Source organism: Phodopus roborovskii, unplaced genomic scaffold, assembly GCF_943737965.1.
Source record: "Phodopus roborovskii unplaced genomic scaffold, PHOROB, whole genome shotgun sequence".
Taxonomy (NCBI): domain Eukaryota; kingdom Metazoa; phylum Chordata; class Mammalia; order Rodentia; family Cricetidae; genus Phodopus; species Phodopus roborovskii.
The window spans coordinates 9,507,169-9,523,418 of record NW_026125281.1 but is presented as its reverse complement, the minus strand read 5'-3'; the positions used below and the strand labels follow the sequence as shown (position 1 = coordinate 9,523,418).

The following is a 16,250-nucleotide window of genomic DNA, read 5'->3' as shown; positions in this document are numbered from 1 at the left end:
GCCAGGGTGGCATACACTAAGAATCCAGAACTCCGAAACTGAAAGCGGGAGGGACTGCATGCTCAGGGTCAACTTCAACCCCAAATCCAGTTAGACCAGCCCAGGCTTCGCAAAACAAGCAAACAGAATAAAAGACCCGTTTCAGGTACTGGTAAAATCGACAGCTTCATGGAGTATAGGTTATTGAATTTACTTTTTTTTCTTGGTTTCTTTCCAAAGAGAGCCTCACATTGTAGCCCCGCCCAGCCTTGACCTCTCAACAGCATCAGTGCTGGGGCTGTAGGTAAGAGCTGGGAATGCCTTGGGGAGAAGAGAGGGCAGGTGTCACAAGCTGGGGGAAGACTTTGTGGGTTCCAAGCTGGTGCCTGGCCCTGGGCTGCTGGGAGATGGGAGACAAAGGGGGAGGACAGCAGCCTGGCAGGGACTCGCTACCCAACATCCCTTTCTTTCTCTGTGGGATCCGCAGCTTTCAGGGCTGGAGTCCCTCTAGTCTGCCTGTTAGCAGCACCCTCAATTATTGAAAATTTCTACAAGGACTCTGATATTGAAAATGTGCCCCTTTGCCGGGTGGCGGTGGCACACACCTTTAATCCCAGCGCTTGGGAGGCAGAGGCAGGCGGGTCTCTGTGAGTTCAAGGCCAGCTTGGCCTACTTGGAGCAAGTTCCAGGACAGCCTCCAAAGCAAGCAAGAAAGAAAAAGAAAACGGGAGAGGGTGTGTCCTCTCAACAATGGTGCTCTCAGGCAGGTGCAGAAGGTGCAGCCAAACGTCCCTGCCACAGGATTTGTATGTGTCATCCTCTGTACCCAAGGCAGGCCTGAAACTCTCTGTAGTCCAGGCTAGCACTGCCAGTGTTTTTACTTCAGCCTTCCAGGGGCGGAGCTAACAGTCCCTGGCTCCATAGCAACATTTGCTGTAATTAAATGTGTGTTCTGTCTGCGGAAACAAGAGAGGGAAGTGTGCTCAGGTAGAGACGTAGAGACGGAGGTTGATGCTCATACTTGCAGTTCTTGCTCCTTCTGGCTTCCAGTTTCCTCTGTGGCATCGCTGATCTCGTGCAAGGCTACTTCACATCTCCTAGAGCCTTTTAAAATAAATTAGACGGTATCATCTTTCTCCTCTGTAAGAAGAAATTGCCATCTCGTCTTTTACTCACAGCATTTTATGGGCCATTAATTGAATAGATGTTTCTCAGCAAAGGCTGAAGGGTCATTTACCATTTCAACTCGACAGCCCACAGAGATCATGACAGAGTGATCTAGACAGCAGGTGACACCAAGCTGTCACGAAGAGCTCAGCCCTGACTGGCATTAGAAATGACCACATTCTAGGTTGCATCCACATGTGAGAGGGACCCTCAATTTCTTCTCTCAAATGAATCTCTGTTATTGGAAATTCTCAGTCTACGGGAATATTCTGGAATGATGCTTTAGTTTAGAAAAACAAAGGATAAGTTCTGCTTTTTAAGATTCAAGAAGCAGAGGCAGGAAAATGACTCAGTGAGAAAAGGGGCGTGCCAGCAAAAGTCCAAGGACCAAAAAACAGCTCTCAGAACTCACATAAAGGTGGAGAGACCCGGCTCCACACAGTTGTCCTAACACAAGTGCTGTGGCGCGCGCGCGCGCGCGCGCGTGTGTGTGTGTGTGTGTGTGTGTGTGTGTGTGTGTGTGTGTGTGTGTGTGAGAGAGAGAGAGAGAGAGAGAGAGAGAGAGAGAGAGAGAGAGAGAGAGACCTAGATAAGAGCTTTAAGGCTGTGGCCCAGCACAATGCTAAAACAGGAATGTCCTAAGGCTGCTTTTCACACCTGCCCTCTAGACAACACCCACAACCAAATGCCTTTGAAATGTGTCCTTTGAGATATGGCCACCAGAAGCATCTGCGGTCCCAGTCCTAACAATGAAGACCAAGATTGCTCAAGGGAATAAGACTGAAGGAAGACTTGAAAACGATAAACTGTGAATGACAGACTGTTTCTGACACACCCAGTCATAGCAGCCAAGAAGTTTTTTGTTGTTGTTTAAATCCCTTGGGGTTGGGGCTGTAACTAACTCCAGAATTGAAGTGCTTATCTAGCACTAGCCTTATGGTTCGATTCTAGCACTATGTTGTCAACAAGAAAGAGGTAGCCCATGCCTGCAGCAAAGTTCATGGTCACTCTGGTTTACCTAGTAAGGAGGAGGCCTCAGGACTGCAGAGAAAGACCTTGTATCAAAACCAAAACAAACAGAACTTCAGTATGTGGAGATACTCTGTAACCATGATCTCCTGCCTCCTCCAGGCCCTAAAGCAGGCCCTGTCAGGGAGCCTAGATAGACCTGCCAGCCTGTCCCAGCGCTGACATTTGTGTGGAACGTGAGAGGTTTTATCTCTACAGATAAAAGACAGTAGTAATTCCCATCTCTAACTATGGAAATCTAGCATTAACAATTCCATAAGTTTGGGCTGGAGAGGTGACTCAGTGGTTAAGAGCAATGGCTGTTCTTCCAGAGGATGTGGGTTCAATTCCCAGCGTCCATAGGACAGCTCACAACTGTAACTCCAAGATATGACACCCTTATGTGAACATACATGCAGGCAAAACACCAATGCAAATAAATAAGTAAAAAACCTAACTCTTAAAAAAAAAACCATAAATGCTTCTGTATTTCCCCTTTGATTAGTCTGCTGTTGAATGGCTATGTTTTAACAGCTTCATTTTCCAGGTACTGTGACCTTTCTTAGCTATAATCCCAGGAGACAGAAAATAGGACTGTAGGTTCTAAGATACCCACGGCTACACAAATTAAAAAAAAAAAAAAAGAACAAAATGTAAAACAAACTTCTTTTTATTGTACTGATATTTGCAAATTTATTTATCAAAAACTTCTTAGTGGCATAGTTCAATCTTGAGAACAAAGCCCAAAGGATAAATTTGCATGCAGACAATAGCTCAAAGCACAGAGCTGTTAGAAAGTGGATGCTTTTCTTTATTTCAAAGGTGGGCGGGGGTGGGGGGGTGGGGGGTGGGGGTGGGGGCGGGGTACTTCATTTTAAACTACAGAGATCCCCACAAACATAGCTTGTCAGCCAGGGTCCCATCAGCAACTTCAGGCAAGGAGAATTACACATAGACCCCTAAACCCCCCTAAACCCCTCTCCCACCCCACACCCCCTCCCACCCCACCCCACCCCCCACCCCACCCCACCCCCCCACCCCCCCACCCCCGCTGCAAGATTTTCAAAACTTGCCAAGATCTTCCATTTAGCTAATCTAATCTTTTCCAGGAAACTAGGGGTATTTTTAACACCAACTAATTAGGTTTGTTAGCTCCTCCGGTATAGGCTGGGTCTTTCCTAAAGCAACAACCAAGATGCTCTTGGTCTGTGGGTTATTAGCTAAGTGAGTCTATATGCACCCGGACACTTATCTGACCTTTTTCCTTTTTCATGACATGATAGTCGATGAATGGATGAATAGGGCCACAAAGGAAAAGGGAGGCATTTGGGTGCAGTAATTTCTCCTCTAAAGGAATGATTAACTGACAGAGTCTATTGGATGTCAAAATCTAACATCAGATATTATTCTTAAACGGATGCAGCTTAGTACAGTAATTGTAAAATAAACATTTTTATTAGTCCACAGGGAATGTGCCTGGGGAAAATCTGGCATAAACTCAAAATTCAACCATCATGATTCTCAATCTCTCTCTCTCTCCCTCTCTCTCTCTCTCTCTCTCTCTCTCTCTCTCTCTCTCCCTCTTCCCCCACCCTCTCTCCTCTTCCTCCTCCCCCTCCCCATCTTTCCCTCCCTCCCTCCCTTCTCTGACTTCCTTTCCTGTCTCTCCTCTCTGTCTACCTGTTCTGCAGGTGGATTCCGAGGCTCTAAGGCTTTAGGCCTGCAAGGCTGGCGCCCTCCGGCAGTGTTTAATGCCTGTGTTCGGGCATGGTCTCAGTCTCTACTGCTCTTAGCAAAATTCCCTGAGTCGCAGCTTCCCAGAACCCTGAGCAATGCCCCTCTTTGCTTCCTTTCCTCCTTGCCCACTCCTTTCCTTTCATTTTTGTTGAGACCTGATCTAATGAAGCCCAGGCCATTCTGAAACTCACTATGTAGCTGAAGCTGACCTCAACCTTAGACCTCCCGATTCAGCTTCCAAGTACCGCCATTGCCCCCGCCATGGCCCCACCTCGGCCCGCTATACCCCACCACGCCCCGCCACGCCCCGCCACGTCCCACCACGCCCCATCACGCCCCCTTGATCTTTCACTATCTCAACCCCCAATCTGTGCAAGCACATCTAGTCTCTAGATGCCCCACCATCAAAGCTGAATCTTAGATTCTTTCCTCCAGTCTCAAGCACGAGGAAGCCCCAGCCAGACTGCGTTGCACACAGTCTGGCCTTTTGCTTCTGCCTGTGTATTTTTGGTCCTGGAGTTGGCTCTTGAGTTGCTAAGCACGCTGCTACCTAGCTACGCCACCCTCCAGGACCTCTGCTTTATTGAATTTCTTTTTCTTTAAATCTGATTGCCTTCGGTTTGTTCTTTGCTTGCTTGCTTGCTTGCTTGCTTATGGGGACAGTGTCTCTGTAGATGGAGCTGGCCTTCAGCCTTCAAGGGTCCACCTTGTCTCAACGCACCTAGGGCTGGGTTTACAGACCAAGAGCTCTGTGCTTAGTTCTTGCACACACGCTTTCTTTTTCGTGTAACCCTTCAGTATATTTGCACGAAGACCCACTATGAATTACAGAAAGCAATGAGACACTCACTGGGCATGGCAACTCAACACCAGTTTCAGCTACATAGTGAGTTCCAGGCCAACCTAGGCTATACGAAGTGTTTCAAAAAGAAAAGCAAAAAGGTATACACACACACACACACACACACACACACACACACACACACACACACGAATAAGTGGGACATTCCTATAGCTGCAGCAGTAGGAGAACAGGGGTTGAGGCAGGGGATTGCTCAAGCTGAGCAGTATGGTGGGGAGCCAGTTCTTGAGCCCATTTATGCCCTCAGTCTCCAATAGGTGAGATCCCCAATCTTTACTTTTCTCTATCATGACTTTGACTTTTCTTCCTAAACATCCCCTTCTAAAAGAGCATTTGTCTTTCTCGTTTGCTAACTTACTTTCTCTTTGCAAGGTTGTATCCTTCATCTCACACAATTAACAGTTTCATTAGCATTTCCTGTCTCCCCTTACAAGTCAGCTGGGCCTTCAAATATAATGTTGTTCGCAGATCTGTTTATCTCTACATGCCAGCGAATTAATTTGAATGTTCTGTGTGTTTTACTTCCTTGTGCTTTTGAGACAAGAATCTCTGTGTGTAGCCCTGTCTGACTTAGAGTTTACTATATAAACCAGGCCAGCCTCAAACTTGCAGCCATCCTCCTGCCTCTGCCTCCCAAGTGCTGGGGCTACAGCCCTGGGCCAACATGCCTAGCTGCTTTAAGTTCTCTTGATGATTTTTATATCGCAAAAAGCAGAGATCCAAGAAAGTATCATGACCATCAGCTGAGACTACAGATCCCACAGGTGACAGCTACTTCCAACCACTGGCTGTGTTGTTTCTCCACAAAATTCACCTTAATTGTGCACACGCATGCGTGGGCGGGCACACGGGATAATGCCAGATTAAATTAATATTTTGTCCCTGGCTAGAAGGAAGCTAAGCAGCTAAAAGGCAACAAGGAACGGAGACTCAGGGCTGGAGAGATGACTCAGTGTTTAAGAGCACTGGCTCCTCTTTCAGAGGCCAGGGTTTATTTCCATCATATTTTATTTGTTTGTTATTTATTTATTTATTATTTTTCTTATTTTACATACCGATCCCAGTTCCCCCTCCCTCTCTCACCCTTCCATGTCCCTCAAACACCCTCCCATCCCATCCCCCACCCCAACTCCACAGGGAGGATGATCAGCCTTCCAGGAGGGGTCAACAAAAATCTGTCAAGTCATTTGGAGTAGGGACTAGGCCCTTCCCTAGGCTAAGGGAATATCCCTCCATGGGGAATGTGCTCCCAAAGTCCTTTCATGCACCAGGATACATTCTGGTTCCACTGTCTGAGGTCCCTTAGTCTGCCCAGGCCTTCTAACTGAGACCCATGTCCAGGAAATCTGAGTCAGTTCAATGCTGGTTTCCCAGCTGTCAGTCTGGGGTCTCATGAGCTCCCCCTTGTTCAGGTCAGCTGTCTCTATGTGTTTCTGTAGCCTGGTCTTGTCCTCCCTCTCTGCATCTGGATTCCAGTTCTGCTCAGTGTTTAGCTGTGGGTGTCTTCTGTTCCCATCATGTTTTATTACACTCTCTGTGGCACACATCTGTAACTCCAGTCCCCGGGGGATCTGGCACCCTCTTGTGGCATCCTCAGGCACTGTATGCATGTGGTGCAGGAAGGTGAAACACACACACATAAAATTAAAAATAAAGGTTAAAAAAATTGTCTCAGAAAAAAAAAAAAAAAAAAAAAAAGCTTGCCAGAGCCAGACAGTGGTGACCCACACCTTTAATCCCAGCACTCAAGAGGCAGAGGCAGGAGGATTTCTGTGAGTTCGAGACCAGCCTGGCCTAGAGAGCGAGTTCTCCACTCTCTCTTTTCCTGATTTCTTTTCCTCTATTTTTCCTGCTGTTCCCCTGGGGCAGACAAGACTTTTCCTGTCTCCCTCTTCTCTTCTGTCCTCTCTCTGTTTCTGTGTCCCTTTTATCTCCCCCCACCCACCCACCCACCCACTTCTACGTGTGCAAGGAAGAGCAGAAATAGCCAGAGGTAGGTAAAGAGATTCCATTGGCCAGGACCCGAGACAAAAGAAGGGAAGCCTGGTGGGCAGGTTCAGGTTTTAGCTTTTGTTTTTAGGGGGAGATGGTAGGGGACAACAGGAAAGTATGAGGCAGGCTTTAGTTAAGCACAGAAAGGTCCTCAAGCACCATTCACCACGACCTTTTATCTGAACAGACTTTTGTTTTTGTTTTGTTTTTCCAAGACAGGGTTTCTCTGTATAGCCCTGGCTGTCCTGGAACTCATGCTGTAGACCAGGCTGGCCTCGAGCTCACAGAGATTCACCTGCCTCTGCCTCCCGAGAGCTGGTGAGCATGTGCCAATCCCCAGAATATTCTTTCAAGCAGGTGCCACTCTGTCCCTGCAGGTAGAAAATATCACCTTCCAAACTACATCTGTACAGGACGTGTGGGGCTTGCTGTTCTTGCTGTTTTGTGTTTTTTGAGATTGGGTTTCTCTATGTAGCCTTTGCCAGACCTGGGATTCAAGGTGTGTACCGAAATCTCTTTTGCCCCCCTGAATAATAAGGTATTTGCATATCATAGAATACCTTTTTCAGTGGGCAGTGGCGCACACCTTCAATCGCACAACTCAGGAGGCAGAGGCAGGCGAATCTCTATGAGTCTGAGGCCAGCCCAGTTCACAAATGAAATCTTCCAGGACAGCTAAAGCTGTTACACAGAGAAACAAAACAAAAATAATGATAAGGATTGTAGCTCAGGAGCAGAGCTCATGAGTGAGATAAGAAAGTCAGGTAACCCCAGCATTGAAAAGTCCATTCTTTGCTATGTGGGTAGTCAATGGTATTTGCATATCATTTGCATTACTATGTATTATAAGTAGCCTGGTAATGAGTTAATGTGTGCTGGAAGCCCTGGGTGAAAGCACACCATCTTACAACTAACTGCGGCTATTGAGACCCCGCCCCAAAACCAAGTAAATAGGCAGGGTGGTGGCAGAGCACACCCTTGATCCTTGCACTCAGGAGGCAGAGGCAGGCAGATCTCTGAGTTCGAGGCCAGCCTGGTCTACAGAGTGAGTTCCAGGACAGCCAGCGTGTGTGTGTGTGTGTGTGTGTGTGTGTGTGTGTGTGTGTGTGTGTGTGTGTAATAAATTAGCTTAAATATACAGAGGATGCAAGCAGAGGACGGGAACATGTTATATGGGAGGTAACCGTCAGGGGAGTCTGGTCTCTGCAGTGGTCTTGGGACTAACTCACAGACTACAGACTACAGAATACTGGAATTTCCACACAATAGCTCTGCCTCTTTTTGTTGTTGCTATTGCTTGTTATTTTCAGGTTGTTTTTTTTTTTTTTTTTTTTTTTTTTTGGAAACAGGGTGTCTGTCCTGGAACTCACTCTGTGGACCAGGCTGGCTTCAAACTCACAGAAACCCACCTGCCTCTGCCTCCCGAGTGCTGGGAGTACAGGTGTTTGGTTATTTTACATGTGTCTATTTTGTGTGGGAATGAGTATGGGTGGGCTCACCTGCACTGCAGTATGCCTGTGGGGTCGGAGGGCAGCTTGAGGGCCCCACTTTTCCCCTTATTCGTATGTGTTCTGGGAATCTGTCAGGACACCAGGCTTGGCCAAAAGCTCCTTTACCATCTGAGCCAGGCTGGCCTTGAACCCCTGATCCTCTTCCATCCACCAGGATCAGAGGCAGGGACCACTGCATCCAGTTATTGGCATTAGATTGGTTTCTGTATCAAAGCAGCGTCAATGATGAGGGCTCCACCCTGGCGTTCAGGCAAAGCCAAACTTTCTGAGGGGCCTGGGGCCTCTGCTGATAGCTGCCTGAGGCTGCATCCCTGTAATTTTCTTCTAGAAGATTTACAGTCTTGAGTTCTGAACTATGAAGGCACATTCCTGTAATCCCAGCACTCAGGAGTCTAAAGCAGAAGGATTTAAAAAAAAAAAAAAAAAAAAAAAAAAAAAAGTAGATTTCAGGGACGAGGGATGAGGTACAGTTAGTGACTAGAGTGTTTGCCTAACTTAAAAAAAAAAAATGCCAGGTAGTGGTGGCACAGGCCTTTAATGCCAGCACTCTGGAGGCAGAGGGAGTGGATCTCTGAGTTCGAGGCCAGCCTGGTCTATAAATCGAAGTCCAGGACAGCCAAGACTGTTGTATAAAGAAACCCTGTCTCAGGGTAAAAGGAAGGAAGGAAGGAAGGAAGGAAGGAAGGAAGGAAGGAAGGAAAAAAGAAGCCTTGGGTTCAATCCCCAGCACCCCCAAAGCCAGCTGTGATGGCCTGTACATGTGATCCCAGTGAGGTATGAACAGGCCAGAGGACCAGGAGTTCAAGGTATGAAAGAAGAAAGGGATGGGGGAGGGGAGGGATGATACCTAAGCAGGGGTTAGTTTCTGTAGAGAATTCTGGTATGAGCCTGTAATGTCCTTGTTTTCTTTCGCCGAGCTTGAGATAGAGCATCCAGCCTTGTACACACTGGACAGGCTCTTTATCATGAAGCTGCACCCCAGCCCCCCACCCACTATTTGCAAGGACCAGACTCGGCTAAGAAGATGTTGCTCTTGAGGTGGCTGAAGAGAGCTTTTACTGCTGTCTTGTTTGTTTAAAATGGATAGAGAACCAGGTTAGAGGGTATGTGGATAAATAATAAATGAATGACAGCTCAAGACCACAATTAGACCAAGGTTAATAAGTTTCAATCCCAGAGGGCAAACCCTCCCTTCCCACCCTCCAGAGCTAGCAAGCACATCATCCATCCATCTTACTGACACACCTGATGGTATATTTAGCACTTAAAAACAAACAAACAAACAACAAAAAAAGTAAATCAACCAAAATAAAAATTATATTCCATGAAATTCAAGATCCCATTGGCTTTTTGTCAATTAATTTATTTGGGAAAGGAACAGAAACTTTTTTACTTTAAAAATATATATAGTTGGAAGGATGGGAGGGAGAGGAAACTGGGATCGATATGTAAATAAGAAAAAAAAAATATATATATATATATAGTTTACCAACATCAGATTGCAGTTAAAATTAATTAATTCATTCATTTTTTTTTTTTTTTTTTTTTTTTTTGAGAACAGGTTCTCACTCTGTGTTTGAAGTTAGCCTGAGCTGCACGGATAGTCGTCGTCTCAAAAAACAAATGCAAAGGCGGCATTAAGATGTCAACAAGTAAAGCATTTGCTGCCAAGATTGACAGCCTAGGTTTAGTCCCCAGGATCCACATAGGAAAATGAGAAAAATGGCTCTTGCAAGTTGTTCTCTGACCTCACGTGCTCTCCATGACTTTCATACACGCGAAACACACACACACACACACACACACACACACACACACACACACACACACGGGCTGAAGAGATGTCTCAGTGGTTAAGGGCACTCGCTGCTCCTGTAGAAGACCCTGGTTCAGTTCCAGCACCCATGTGGTCATTCACAATTGTCAGGTAACTCCATTTCTGGCAGATCGGACCTCTGTGGGCACAGGCACCTGTGCAGCCCACATACAGGCAAAAAACCCATCCACAAAAGATGAAATAAGAATAGTTAAGGTAGGGCTGGAGAGATGGCTCAGTCGTTACAGGCTAGGCTCACAACCAAAAGTATAAGGTAGATAATGTAATTTTAGAATATTTTAAGTAAGGGCTGGAATGGAGCCCGTTTGATAGAGAGCTTGACTATGGATGCCATTGCTCTGTGGGTCATTTGGTTCATGGCAAGCATGGGCAGGGCTGTCGTCAAATGGAAGGAGGGAAAGAAGATGAACAATATTTGGAGACAACCAGCAGAAATGTTTCTTGACATTATCTGGTTTCTTTCTTTCTTTTTTTTTTTTAATTATTATTTATTTATTTATTACCATGTGCTCTGCCTGCGTGTATCCCTGCATGCCTGAAGAAAGCACCAGATCTCACTACAGATGGTTGTGAGCCACCATGTGGTTGTTGGGAATTGAACTCAGGACCTCTGGAAGAGCAGCCAGTGCTTTAACCCCTGAGCCACCTCTCCAGCCCCTCTATCTGTTTTTTTTTTTTTTTTCCATTGTTATTTCTGTTTGAGACAGTATCTTGGATATCCCAAATTGGCTTGTATCTTAAAATATAAATTGTATATAAAGTACACATAATTTAATATGTAGATACGATGGGTATACTTATTGCAGACACCACCACACCTGGTATGCACACATTTAGTTTTTTTCTGTATTGTTAACTTTGTTCGGCATATTAATAATTAAATCAGGCCAGGCATAGTAGCACACACATCACATGATCCCAGCACTTAGGAGGCAAAAGCAGGAAGATTATCCAAAATTCAAGACTGCCATGACCCTACATAGGAAGTTCCAGGCCACTCAACCTGGGCTGTGTAGCAAGTCCTTGTATAATAATAATAATAATAATAATAATAGACTAGCTTGGTGTTGATGGTGAATGCCTTTAGTCCCAACACTCGAGAGGCAGGGGCAGGTAGATCTCTGTGAGTTCGAGGCCAACCTGATCTACAGAGTGAGTTCCAGTACGAGCTCCAAAGCCACAGAGAAACCTTGTCTTGAAAAACCAAATAATAATAATAATAATAACAATAATAGACTAAGGACATAGCACTGCCTGTAAAGCATTATCCACACAGGGTGAGGACCTGGGTTTAGAACCTAAAGCCCAAAAACAATGGGGTGTTGTCATGTGTGCTTACGGCCCCAGCACTGAGAGACAGAGACAGGCTGAATTCACTGGCCCGCCAGCCTAGCCCAATCAGTAACTAGGTCCCAGTGAGAACACCCAGGCAGATGGGAGCCTGTCCAGGGACGTCGAGAAAAGGAATGTCAGAGGGCAGATGGTTGTTTTCAAGGACTATGGTAGATGAACAGACCAAATAGAGAAGAATATAATCATTTGGAAGAGAAGTTACTGGACTAAAATTGTGTGTGCGGAATAACACAGATATATCCACAGTGAAGGAATTATTAATTGGTATGCATTGATTTGCATGTAGTACTATGTTGAGGTATGTGTATAAGACCTAGACGATGTATAGAATGGACATGCTTACATGCTAGGGGAACATAGTTAATTTTGCCATCTCTCTGGCCCCACCTTCTCTCCTTGATTGGTTATTGCCCTGAGCCATTCTAACAAATGGAAATCTTGCTTCTCTGCTCTTTCGAGAGTGGAGGTTCATGCTGGTTTCAGACCACTGTGAAGCATCTGCTAGGGACCACTCTTGTCTAAGTCTTTCTGTGGGTATAAAGTAACTTGTTTATTTGAGTATAAACCTAGGAAGAGCACTGCTGGGCAGTAAATTAGGCGAACGTGCAATGTGGTTAGAAACTGCTGGTTTTTAAAACCACTGTCGTGGTCAACAAGCATTCCTGCTGCTCTGTCCAGAGACTTTCGGTTTGCACGACTTTTCCTCCCCTCCCCTCCCCTCCCCTCCCCTCCCCTCCCCCCTCCCCTCCCCTCCCCCTCCCCTCCCTCCTCCCCCTCTCCTTCCCTTCCCTTTTCTTTTCTCCCCCCCCCCTTTTCCTTTCAGTTTTTCAAAGCAGGGTTTCTCTGTATAACAGTCCTGATTGTCCTGGAAATGATTCTGTAGACTAGGCTGCCCCCAAACTTACAAAGATCCTTCTGCCTCCTAAGTGCTAGGGTTAAAGGCCTGAGTTACCACCACTCGTCTATTATTTGTCTTTTTTAAACTATTCATTATTGATATGGAGTATTAGTGGAAGGTGTGCTACATTCATTTATGCTGCGGAACATTTGTTTAATGATGCAGAGACGTGTTGCGTTCTTTTCTGTTGCATTTGTTTAGCTCTGTGAAGCTGTGTTACTTTGCCTGCCTAAAGCACCTGATTGGTCTAATAAAGAGCTGAATAAATTGGGAGGGTGGGGGACATGGGGGAAGGTGAGGTGGGGGAGGAGGAAAGGGGGTGGGGAAAATGTATAGCTCAATAAAAACAAGGTTAAAAAAGGGGCTGGATGAACAGTAGCAAGGCAGGAGGAAGGAAAGGATAAATGGAGCTGGCAGCCGGAGAGAATAAATTGGAGGAGCGATCTAGGAGAAGATAAAGGAGCAAGAAGGACACGGAGAGAGGATACGAAGGGCCAGCTGCCCGCTGCACAGAGCATCAGAGAGACAGGGAGAGAGGATACGAAGGACCAGCTGCCCGCTGCACAGAGCATCAGAGAGACAGGGAGAGAGGATACGAAGGACCAGCTGCCCGCTGCACAGAGCATCAGAGAGACAGGGAGAGAGGATACGAAGGACCAGCTGCCCGCTGCACAGTGAGTCAGAGAGTAAGAAGTTAGAGGTATAAGAAATAAAGATAGACTTGGAGGTGGTGGCACACTCTTTAATCCCAGCACTCGGGAGGCAGAGGCAAGAGGATAGCTGTGAGTTCAAGGCCGGCCTGGGCTACGGAGTAAGTTTCAGGACAGCCACCTGTACACAAAGAAATCCTGTCTCAAAGAACAAGCAAACAAAAGAGAGAAAGATAAAGGCCCAGAGGCAAAAGATAGATGGGATATTTAAATGTAAAAAAGCTGGCTAGCAACAAGGCTGGATGGGCATTCATAAGAAGGATACGATTCTGTGTGATTTATTTGGGAGCAGGGTGATGGGCCCCCCCCCAAAGACCAAAGGGTAAAAGCAAACAGCTACACCTTATAGTGGATGTACGGTGACAGGTGGCATCTCACCTGGGAAATATCCACATATACATACGTAATACACATTTCATGCATTTTGGGTTTTGTTTGTTTGTTTCTTTGTTTGTTTGTTTTTTACTAGACAGGGTCTTACACAGCCCAGCCTGGCCTTGAACTCAAGAGGTACTAGAAGGTGACGTAGAGCTCATAGTCCTTCTATCTGTTTCCCCAGTGCTGAGATTACAGATGTGCACTACCGTGCCCTGTTCATGGGTTGAACCCTGGCCTTGTGCATGCGGGGCAAACAATCTACTAACCAAACTTCATGCCTCCTACTCACTGATTTTTTTTTTCATGTCAAAAAGAACACAAAGCAACATATTTCTGGTAGCTGTTGGAGAAAGGCCTGCTTTACTGTCCTAAAAAGATTTTCTAAGCCTTTGTATCACTCCACTAATACAGAGAAATAACACCTCAAGAAAGAAAATGTCAGCCTTCATGTACCCCAAAATCTCAGTGGTCTTTCTGGCGTCCTTTGGTGTAAAAACCACCCCTCATTAGGGTTGAGCTTTCTGACTTGGGGATACTAAACCGGGGTGTGGCCTTCCTAATGAGTCACCTTGGGTATTGCTTGTGCAAACCCTGCTCTCTTCAGTGATCCAGGAATAAAACGCAATGTGTTAAGAGTATCGTGTGACACTGGTGGCAAGTTATAGGACAGTGCTGACATGTCACTTCACAAGGTGAATAGTAAATCCTGTTAACGAGGTCCTACGGGCACTGGGACTCACCTGCACTGTTCTCCAAAGGACGGGGCAAAGGTCACTGCTGCCTTTCCAGGTCTCACAAACCAAAGACTTACAGTAACAGACACACAGGCCTTTATGGTTCTTGAAGCCAGAATCCTGAAATCAAGGCATTGGGCAGGGAAGGTCCTGGTAGCTCTCAAAGAGAAACCTTTGCCCTTTCCAGCTTTCTGTTTTGGTTTTTCGAGGCAGGGGTTTCCTCTGTAACTTTGGAGCCTGTCCTGGGACTCGCTCTGTAGACCAGGCTGGACTGCCTCTGCCTCCTGAGTGCTGGGACTAAAGGTGTGTACTATGACCACCCTGTGGCCTTTCCAGCTTTTAATTGCCCTGACATTCCTTGGCTTGGGGTTTCAAAATTCTAATCTATCTGATCCAGGGCGGCAACACCTATAATCTCAGTACTTGGGAAGTAGAGGCAAGACAATTAGGAACTTAAGGACAACCTCATCTATGTAATAAGTTCTGAGACTAGCCTGGGCTATATGCCAACATGCCTCAAAAAATAAAATGGAAAGTAAAAGGAATTCTAACCTCTGACTGTATCTTTAAAAATATATGTACACTTCTTGGCCAGGAAAGGATAGCATACAACTTCAATCCCAGCACCCGACAGGCAGAGGCAGGTGGATCTGTCTCTGAGTTCTAGGCCACCCTGGTCTACAGAGCGAGTTCCAGGACAGCCATGGCTACACAGAGAAAGCCTGTGTTGGGAAAAGCCACACACACACACACACACACACACACACACACACACACACACACACACACACAAAACAAAGCCCAAAAGGTAACAAAACGCAACAAAAGTCTAGGTTCATTATTAGACACAGCACAGAGATTCTAGGGTTTGCCTTGGATATACTAACTTAGATCTTCTGGCTTCTTTGTTATTAGTTTTAGACAAAGACGACAAAAACTGGAGTAAGCAAAGATAACCAAAAGTCAATGGTAATAAGCCTTTTATTGTTTTATTGTATATTTTTAATTATATAATTCAAAACACTGGATACAATTTTAGGTCCTCTCAAGATCTCCCCTCTCTAACCATGGGAATAAAAAAGGTAACACCTCATGAATTCATATGCCATTGCAGAGAGGCCATGCTAATCTTCTCTGTCATTCCAATTTTAATATACTGGTGCTGACACGTGCATTGATGACAAGGCCACCTTTCTTTTTCTCTCTTCTTGATTTCCTTTCTTTCTTCCTTTTCTTTCTTTCTTCTTTTCTTTCTTTCTTTCTTTCTTTCTCCCTTTCTTTTTTTTCTTCAGGAGATTGGCTCCTGCAATCCGGACTTTTCTAAAACATCATGTAACCAAGCAGGGGGTAGCAGCACTTACGTAACCTGGGATTTGTGTTTGTGTTGTGCAAACCCCCACTCTCAATTCTAACAATGCACTGAGCAGCCCAATTCATTTGCCTGCAGGTAATCGACACACACCTTTCCCTGAACAAAATGCCTGGCAACCTCTGGCCTGCATCTGTACAAGGTTCCTCAAGCTCCCTGTGCATACTCCTCTCTGAACAATGGGTAAGTTCCCCTTCGCTTGATGACCATCAAACTTGGATGTTTCTATTCAAATGTCTCCTCAATACACCCTAATCTAAAGCCAGTCAGGTCTGAACTAGTCTGGTATAAACTGGAGAAGGTGAGTCCTCAAATGAGCTTTTGGGAAGAATCCTCTATTTGCCAATTTACGCCTATAATCAGGTATGCAAAACATGCACAGTAGGAAAATGATTATACAGTCCAGTCAATCAAAATACATACCCCCCTCCCCATCTCTTATGAACCCAACTCCTGCTCTAGAGCCCCATACATGAAAGGCTCCTGAGTCCTGCTTGGTATTTTTTCTAGTCTAGTCTCTATGTGCCTTTAATAGGAAGCAGGAAATGGAAACTACTAACTCGGAGCTTTACCACTTGCAACAAGCAGTATCTCCAATCACAGGGAAAAAAAACCCTTTTTAAAAACATTTTTCTCTCCGGGTGGTGGTGATGCATGTCTGTAATGCCAGCATTTGGAAGTCAGAGACAGGTGGCTCTTTATCAGTTCAAGGCCA

General features: G+C 45.7%; 1 pseudogene; it reads right to left on the bottom strand.

Annotated features, from left to right (window-relative positions):
* Window positions 1–15,240: 15,240 nt before the first annotated feature.
* Window positions 15,241–15,337, bottom strand: LOC127233655 (uncharacterized; annotated as a pseudogene).
* Window positions 15,338–16,250: the final 913 nt, after the last annotated feature.